The sequence below is a fragment of the Lonchura striata genome, chromosome 3 (assembly GCF_050655825.1).
Source record: "Lonchura striata isolate lonStrDom1 chromosome 3, ASM5065582v1, whole genome shotgun sequence".
Taxonomy (NCBI): Eukaryota; Metazoa; Chordata; class Aves; order Passeriformes; family Estrildidae; genus Lonchura; species Lonchura striata.
The window spans coordinates 51,236,534-51,246,276 of record NC_140705.1 but is presented as its reverse complement, the minus strand read 5'-3'; the positions used below and the strand labels follow the sequence as shown (position 1 = coordinate 51,246,276).

The following is a 9,743-nucleotide window of genomic DNA, read 5'->3' as shown; positions in this document are numbered from 1 at the left end:
TTAGGGAAAGCACTTCTAGGGATCTTAAATAATTGCTATTTTTGCTACAGTTTAGGAACTTAAAGAAATGTGCAAAAATATCACTGGTGGGACATTCTTCTTAATTTAATGGTGCAATCCTGGATGAAAAAGAAAACGTACACATAAGTTCATAGAACAAGAAACTAATTAATTAATGAATTAATTTTCCATTAAAAAATAACTATGAATGTATGCCAGCATGAGCTCTTTGCCTAGTCATCAGGATTATTTTTTAATTGAAAAAACTGACAGGTGGGGCTACACAGTTACTTCTTCTTCTGTATCCTAATTTGTTTAAATCCAGACAACAACCTCAGCAACTTCACAAAGAGTTATAGTTTGTAAAGACAACATTACAATCCATCATTATCTAATACATAGTACTGCAAGATATCAGAGGTAGTAGGAAGTTTCAAACTCTAGTGTATCACTTTCATTACCTCTGTCAATTAGTTTAACAAATAGACAGAGCAATGACTTATTCATGCAAAAATCTTTGTTTACTTCATTAGCTAACCATTTACTTGTTTATTGGTGGTTTTGTTTTGGTTTGCATTTGGTTTTGATTTTTTCTGGGGGGGGGGGGGTGAGATTGGCACAGGTGATGGTGTTCCTTTTTCTTTTGTGTTTCCTAAACTAAGCCTTCCCAGCTCCTACAAATGATCTTGTGTAGTTCACGAACTACCCGTGAAAACAATACGCTCAAAGGACAAGCAGAGATTTGAAAAATGCTCGCGCACAGGTATGAATGTGCAGCAGTCACACAAAGAGGAACGCTCACATTACCGTGTACATGCTGCAGCTTCACCAACTGCTATTTCCAATGGCACAGCAGCCATTATCACAGTACATCTAACAGCACCCCTGGGAACTCCTGAATTTGATGTTTAATACAAAGCAGATTGCTGAAGAACCTGATCACTTCCTACTCTTTTTCCAAAAGGAAGAGCATAAAATTGGAGTTCTTAACATCTGTTTCTTGCATACTGCCAGACCGAAGGCTTCTCATACTACTCTTACAGAAGAAGGAATGTTCAGTAAAATATGTAGATATTCTTAAACAATAGAGTGCAAATTTACAAGAAGAGGCAATAACAAGATAGTAGATGCTTGAGGATATGGGTGTATTTAGAACAATTAACCACATCTGTACAATTTTTGTATCCTACCTGCCTGATAAAATCAACTGCTCATTCATTCACTCATTCCCATGAGAGATGTTTTAACATTTCAAATCACTAAACAGTTTCATAGCACCTTCTGCATGCAAAAGAGTTTCCACATGTTAAACATTTTCTTTTAAACATATTCTTTCTCCTGGGAACAAAGATTTTTTTTTTAATATTAGCAACAACAAAAAAACCCAGCACAACAACAGTAAAAACCAATCAAGAAACAAAATAAAAAATTAAAAACCCCCAAAACAACCCAAGAAACCCAAACACAATTTTAATATTACAGAAAAAAAACTTGAACAAAACCAAACACAATTCAAGTGGTGTGACTTGTACTCTTGAAGAAATAGATTATGTTTAATGAAGTATAAAACCCCAAAGGAATCAGCATATTCTAGTTTGTAATCAAGGTAGAAATTATTTTTAAGCTATGTAGAAGCTCAAGAAAATGGACTTTAAAGCATGTTTTGCATTTCTTTGCTACAAAGTGATAAATCTTTTTGTATATGATAATGATATGGATGTTTTCATATTACTGCAATTCATATGATATTCATATTACATATTCATATGATTCATTTCACTCAGACCAAGAACAACTAAGGCATGTGTCTTTTTAGTCATTAAGATATGAAATACAGCTCAAACTGGAATTAAAGCAGTAACCCTTACAATAAACAAAAGTAAACTCTAAAATCTTTGAAACTGTGAAAAGCTTTCGAGATATAAAAAACCCCTAGCAAAAACAAACAAAAACCTGAACCCAATGCAAACTGAGAATTAAGCATATTTTCAAGTTCAAATAAGACAAACTGATTATATTGTTCTGTTCATTATTTTATTTTTATTGGAAACTTCTACCTTGGAAACCATAAGAAAATCAGTACTGTGACAAAGACGGTATCAGTCATCCTTTATTCTTAATGACACTCAATCCTAAACCCTCTGAAATGACATCGCATTCAAGAGCCATCATATGTTTCTACTACTGCATCTTTCCATGCTCACAAATAATTCATTAGCAATCTCAAGCAAACATTCAGCTTTTTTTCAGAGGAGTGGCCAATAGTGATTTCATTGATTTTGTATCAAAATAAAAGTATTCAAGGAAGTCTCAGTGCAACTAATTTCTTAAAAATATTCCTGAATTTCTTGGAGCATACTGTGAGTTTCCTTCTACGTCTTCTGCAGACACCTAATGTGTTAAGACTAAATACAGTTGCAGCATTCTGCTGTGCCACTGCCTCCCCTTCATGTCTGTGCAGTATTGTTTTAGCATTACTGTTTACTTTAACATTCCTTAAGAGATTTCCATGTGTTCTATGATCCTTTAGAAGATGGCAATTCTCCTTCTGTTTTGGGCAATGGGGATTGTGATAAGTTCATCATGCATTGTCTTTGCTGCTCCTTCCTCCACAGAGGGAGGAGGACTCTTCAGACTCTTTCCCTGCTCCTGCATGGTATCCCTCCCACAGGAGATCAACCCACTTAAATGTGAGTCCTTCCTACAGGCTTCATCCACTCATGAACTGCTCCAGCTTGGGTCCTTTCCACAGGCACAATCCTTCAGGACCAGATGCTCCAGCGGGTGCCCCCTCAGGGTCACAAGTCCTGCCAGCAAACCTGCTCTGGTGTGGGCTCCTCTCTCCGTGGGGCCACAGATCCTTACAGGAGCCTGCTCCAGCACAGGCTTCCCACAGGGTCACAGCCTCCTTTGGGCACCCACCTGCTCTGCCCTGGGGTCCTCCATGGGCTGTGGTGGATCTGTGCTTCCCCATGGACCTCCCTGTGCTGCGGGGGCACAGCTGCCTCACCATGGTCTGCACCAGGGCTGCAGGGGAACCTCTGCTCCAGCGCCTGGTACACTTCTCGTCCTTTTTCACTGACCAAAGGATCTGAGGGGTTGCTTCTCTCATGTATTGTCAGTCCTCTCTCCAACTGCCCATGCAGTATAATGACTTTCCCCTTTCTACAGTGTGTTTTCCCTGAGGCACAACCACCACTGATATTGGGGTTGGCACTGCCAGGTCCATCTTGGAAGCAGCTGGCACTGCCTCTGTTGGACAGAGAAGCTTCTGGGAGATTCTAACAGAAGCCGCCCTTGTAGCTCCCTGGCTACCAAAGCCTGGCTATGTAAACCAAATATACTTTCAAAGTTGCAGACAAAGCAATTCTTCTACCCATTAGGATTCTTCTATCCACTATCTTTTAAATGTCTTGTTTGTATATGTAATAAAATCAAACTTTTCTAGCTGCTATCTTTTCTTAAAACATCCAAACTCATTAGCCTGTTTTGAGCAGTTAGTCTGAATGAAAATCCTCCAGCTTCCACATTAAATACCTCTGATCTGGTAATGCTTGTGTAACAACCTTCCCTGGCTTAAGCAGGAAGTATTTGGTAGAGAGGGGTAAGATCTCCACAATGCATTCTTTCCTCTGAGTAATTTCCAATGACTTTAAAACCAGAGTCAAAATGAAATCAAAATGCTGCAGAGAGCTTGCCTTGTGTCAGCATGGACTTACTTTCTTACAAGGGCACTGCAAGCTACCACCCTTTAATGTCCAGTAAACATCCTTAAAAGGATTAAAACCCAAAAACGTCAAAATGATCCTTGTACACCATGATTCAAGAGCATGGGGTGGGTGGAAGGAAAGTGACACTAGGCCTTATAAATTAGGATGCCTGCCTCACAGGAAAGTGGAAAGGTATTTTATAACCTCCTGGAGTCATTTAAATTCTACCATGAAGGATCTCCTGCTTCCCGCTTGCCTGTCATACTCCCTCCCATATGAGCTTTACACTCTTGCCTCCATGTGAAACAATGACTCTGGGCTTCCACTGATAATTGACTTCCTTCAAGGCATCTAGAGGCTCCCAAAACGTTGGCAAGCTTGTGCACAGTGCCACAGACCAGCCTCTGCCCCAGTGAGAAGGCTCTGTGTGAAGCCACAAGCCTCATCCTTTCATGGAACATGAACTGTTGCCTTCACAGTGACAAGACAACAGTAATCAAATAATCAATATCACAACAAACAGTGGCTCCTATCTCCTGCGGTGCACTGGCTCCTGTAAAGTCAGTTAACAGGAACCAGGAGGCATTGATCCCACAGGAGCAGAGTAACTCCAACAGCTGCCTGAAACACTCTTGCCACAACATGTCACTGCTTATAGAATAGAAAAAACAGGGGCATAGAATCTGCCCTAATCTGGAAACTGGGTAGATATCACCCAGCACTAAATTACCAGTATTATACACAGACCAGTCCCAGTAGTTTCTTTCTCAAATGCTGAACTCTGCTAAAGCCCAGGAAATACTCATGTACCAAAAGAATGGCAGATAATATTGACAGAATTTAGATTAATATATTTGAAAGTGACAGACCAGCCTTACGAACACAAAACAGCACTTAAGAACAGCATTTTGCCCCATACTGGACAAAGTCACTGTCTGCTTTTAGCCTTAGCATTCTTTGATTAGGCAAACAAGGGTACAGCAATGCAACCTGAAGAAAACTGAAATACGAGGAGGAGAGGCATAAACAGGTTAACTTCAGAAGTTAATATATAAAAAATACAAATCTCCCTTCTCAGGAAAACTATAATAATTATCTTATTAAGAACATATCCAGCCTTCAAACACAGCAATACTAAGTCTCTGGTACTTCAGCCAGAGAAACAGAAAATCTATTTTTTTATAATTTTTAGAAAATGATAATACTTCTGTTCATACAGTCAAAATATTACCTTGTTCCTCACATTTTGCATTTCATATTAGTCAATTTAGGTCTTAATAAAAATAACAGAAAACTTGAGGCTGTATCAGTGTGGCAAAAGTATCTAGTCTTTTTTTCTCAAGGACAAAATGTGAAACAATGAAGTATTTAAATGATTGTTGATGCTAAATTAAAGTGCAGCAGTGTAAAACCTGAAGGAAGTGGGCACGGCAATTGCCACCCCAGTGAAGGGTGGAAATGCAGTGCTTTGCTTATTACCAGCATAAAATGTGTCCCAAAACCTCCCCCCTCTCCTTAAATGTGCATGCCAGTGCACAGCATGAACCCAGCAGTGAATGTGGATAAATGGGGATAACAACTTTTTTTTCTGAAGCAAAGTAGCAACAGGGCACATAGACAATTCCAATTCCACTAAAATATTAATGCCAACCTCAGTTAAAAATGCCATTGTACCCATTAAAATTGAAGGAAGTTTTCAGTGGAAAAAAAAGAAACTGACTAGGTCTAGCATTTTATTATATGTTTAAAGACATAACAAGAACAGGAACAAAAGGGTTTCTCCTTTCTTTCAAGGTTTTTATTTAAAAAAAAACAGGAATCCTTAGAAAACTCAGAAGATAATATCCTATTGGTAAAGCTAATATAGTCTCCAGGAATTCAGTAGCAATTCTTTCTAATACCTCATAGAAATTAAGGTATACAAGATGCAGTAGACAATGGGACCTTGTAAGATCTCTAAGGTCAAACACATAAGAGAGAAGCTTCTCCTAAAGTGGTTATGGTGCACTATATACAATTACAGGAAGAATACTTTAGCTGATAGTGTTAAAAATAAGTGTGTTTTTAAAGCAACAGACATTCTCAGATAGATCTTTATAGAAATAATTCCCTATGTTTGTCTTTGAAATAAAATAACAGTCCTTGGTCCATAACATACAGAAACCATTAAAAAGCACTCTAGAGATCATATTTGCTATTGCATGCATGTGTCAACATCAGGAGGATGTTGACTACCCCTTTCAGCATACACACACACATTTTTTTGTTTATACCCTCTCCATATCAGCTGGGATTGATTTCTCCTGAAGCACTGAAAATCATTCACTTACATACCCACAGAATATCCAAACTAGGAATCAACATATTTGTGTTTTTTTTTTTTTTTCAAAAATCTCTCTATACTTTGCATGATGTAAAGATAACTAAATTTACACCCATTTAAAGTGTAGATAGAACAGTGTGTCTAACTGAGCACTTGCATGCATGCACATTTCTTACTGGCAATCTGAATGTTTTTAGCACTATTGTTACTCTGCCATCATACGCTCTTATGGTTTCAGGACACTGCTGTGCTTATTTAATCCTTGTACTTCAAGCCTCTTAATTTACACGTTTATTACAGTATTTTAAAGTTGCTAAGATATTCCCATTTAGAAGCTATTTTTTTCCCAAGACATATATTTCTTCTTATAAAAACACTGAAAAAACTTATTCCACAGCAATACACAGCCTTACAAGTGAAAAGAAGCTTCCTAAGAAGTGACTCATGGACAGAAAATGTATAGATTTTTCAATTCAGAGCCAGCATAAAAAAATCCCCACGGTAATGCCATTGCAAATGCTAATTGCATTCCAGTAAATTGCTTTACATTCATCAAACAACAATCAATGGGAGACACTGCTATCTTCTTTCATTGTAGTGATGCTGCTGTCAGCTATACAGATAAGGTAGTGTCAGATAGCTATAATTTTTCCCCTTGCTATTTTTGGGGGATTATAATTTCAGAATAAAAATTTATGCTGAAATTTAGTAACTCAGCCCAAGAGTTTTCTTTTTAATTGAAAAATGTGCTAGCATATATCTTGGACAGATAAAGGAAGACTAAGACAAATATTCCAATTCAAATGCCTAAAATAAACTAATTCAAACATATCATTAGAAAAGCATAAGTAGATCCAGTCTCTAAATTTCAGAGGTACTCATCCAAAGCTCCTTTGAAAACACCACCTTCTATTCTAAACATGCTTTTCTTTGTTTTACTTGAAGAGCAAGGTCAGAAAGTAAGCCTGTGTGATTTGGAGGTTATATTCAGAGCTGCTAACATGCCAGTTCATTAAGGCTTGTTACAAATTATCAGCCCTGTGTCTACATGTATGATGCTCATGTCTATAACTTTTAAAAAGCTGTGTAGATGTGTAAACACACATGTACATGCATGAAGAAATGTACGTATATACATATAAAATAAAATTGCCAACTCCATTTTTATTTCTAAATGTCACCTCAATTTCAAGGGTCACTTTTGGCAGTATTTTATTACCCAAATTTCAAAATATCTTGTGCTCCATTGTCTCCCAAGATAGAACAATGGACATGATTCACCAGATGGTCACACTCTCAAGTAAGGAAAATACTAACAGAGGGACAGCACAATCCATATAAATCTTGGCTAATGTGAATGAGCTTAAAGCAGTAGATGATCATCAAAACTTTTTAAAAAAGGAAGAAAAAGAGAGAGTTGAGAGGAATGGAAAATGAACACACAAATACTCCCAGCCGTTTCCTCATACTTTTACTAAAATAAGTCCCCATAATTAGTGAGATTTTCAGATAAGATAATAACCAAAAATAATTTTTTACTACTTGAAGTACAAGTTCTACACAGAGAACATTGTACAGACAGGGAATGTGAGGCATGAATAAGAAGACTATAGAGTCAGTATTTGCAAACACTGAAAAAATATTATTATGATTGTGTCAGAGTGGTTAACATAGAGGAAATATTTAATTTACAGGATTTTCTTTCTTTTTTTTTTGTTTCTTGCCTCCTGCTAGAGTTAGCACTCTACCTTGCAAAATGTTACTTTGGAGATGCAAGAGCATGAACATTCAGCTGTAGTGTCTTCTGAAGTTGAGCTAATGCCACTGTATCATGGAAACCTTGACTGGTTTTCACCTGCCCACTCTACTCCTTATACCTCAACAAATTTTCTTGCTTACTGATGCTTGCTTTTATCTATTATTTTTTTAACAAAGTGGTTGAATTCTGTGTATCCATCTACCCTCAAAATTTATCACAATCCCTTGGGTGAACTTCTGCTTTCTTTACTTCAAGTGGGATTTGCATAGCCCACTAGGTAGGACAGCTCTGACAGGAGTGGGAAGAGAAAGTTCTTTCTTCTGTTGGCAGCCAGTCACTCAGTCAGCTGAGCAACATGTGAGCTGGTGCCAGATCAGTGTCTCATGAAACCCTTCCATGTGGAGCCTATGCTCCTCAGGAAGGAGTCTCAAAACTCAGAGATGATCTTCTAAATGCTATTTATGCTCATCAGATTAAAACACTGCAGCTCAAGGGACAGAACAGCCACAGTAGATCAAGGAAGCTTACAGAAGGAATATAGGTTGGTGCCTCAAATTCAGGTATTCTTCAGAAGACCAAGGAGTTGTACTGCAGACAGCAGCACTTACAGTTAGGCACCTATACAGTAGTAAAAAAGAAAGGGTAGAAGAATAAAGGTAGAGGGAACAAGTAGGGCAACCCCCTAAAATACAGCTTCTTAAAGTTCAGAATTTCATAGGATCACAGAATGGTTTGTATTGAAACAAAGCTTTAAAGCTTGTCTAGTAATAATATTGAACACAAAAACTGAAAAACAAATTAGTGAGCTGAATTGCACCCAGCTCTTATCATTGCTTTACGCCAATGATAAGATCTAGACAAGCAAAGGGAAAGTCCACAAGGTGTAAGACTGAGACGGAGAGAGAAGCTTTGCCTGCCCCTTAAGTAGGTTTAAATTGTTATATTAAATAATTTGTAATGGTTAGCATTCACTCTGGAAGAGATCTATTGGTTTTGCCTGAATAAACAAAATGGTAATTTAAAAGTTATGATTTAACAAAACCTTTAGAGAATATGATTAAAAAGCACTTTTAAAAATGTAGTTTCATTCTAATAATTTCTTTTAAAATTTGGATACTTTTGGATGGTGAATATTTACTATTTTATCTATTATTAGATTGTGGAAACGGAATGCAGAACTCATAAAAAACTGGCATTAATGGGCAACTCTTACAAGACATATTCTCTATATTAGTTCCTATAGTAAACAATTTTTCTTCAGAATTTATAGTTTAGTGTTTTAAAACTGAACTTTCTGCTGTTGGCTGTCAATTAGATTTCTGTTTTGAATTTCATGATATTTAAAAATGTTATAATTTGCTTTCTATCAGCACAGACAATTAGTGATTTCTGTCAATACACTTCAGTACAACTGATGTTTCCAGTAAAATTAAGTATAAAACATAATATATTCACATTTGTCATCAGATTTTCAGTTTTTATGTAAAACCATAGGAAGTATTTTCCTTTACAATGGAAAAGAATGTTCCAGCTTTTGGTCCAGAGGTTCCTGCCAGGAAGCATCACTGCATACTTATAAGATCAGTTGTGTTGGCATAATTAACTTCCAGGTCCAGGTGAACTAGCTAAAATGAGAACTAATATAGTAAATTTTAAAGCCCATTTGGTACATGAAAATAGCAGCCTCCCCCAAATTCATAGTCTCTAATGGAGACTATGGCTGATAATTTGTTCTGTGTAGATTGCCATCTAAAAGAAAGAAAATAGCAATAATGCTTCTACACCAATTCTCTAATAGCATTTATAAGATGACCAGAATTAGTAATTTAATAATAAAGTAAGATGCTGCAAAACTACAATCTAATACACCCTCTAATACACATTTTTCTATAGAAATTCTAATCTGATCAGCTGGGAATTAGCTGTTTTTTACCTAAATGTTTGCACCATA

General features: G+C 36.9%; 1 protein-coding gene across 2 annotated transcripts in view; it reads right to left on the bottom strand.

Annotated features, from left to right (window-relative positions):
• Positions 1-9,743, bottom strand: part of NKAIN2 (sodium/potassium transporting ATPase interacting 2) — a 511,342-nt gene that overhangs the window by 370,140 nt on the left and 131,459 nt on the right. The window lies entirely within an intron of this gene.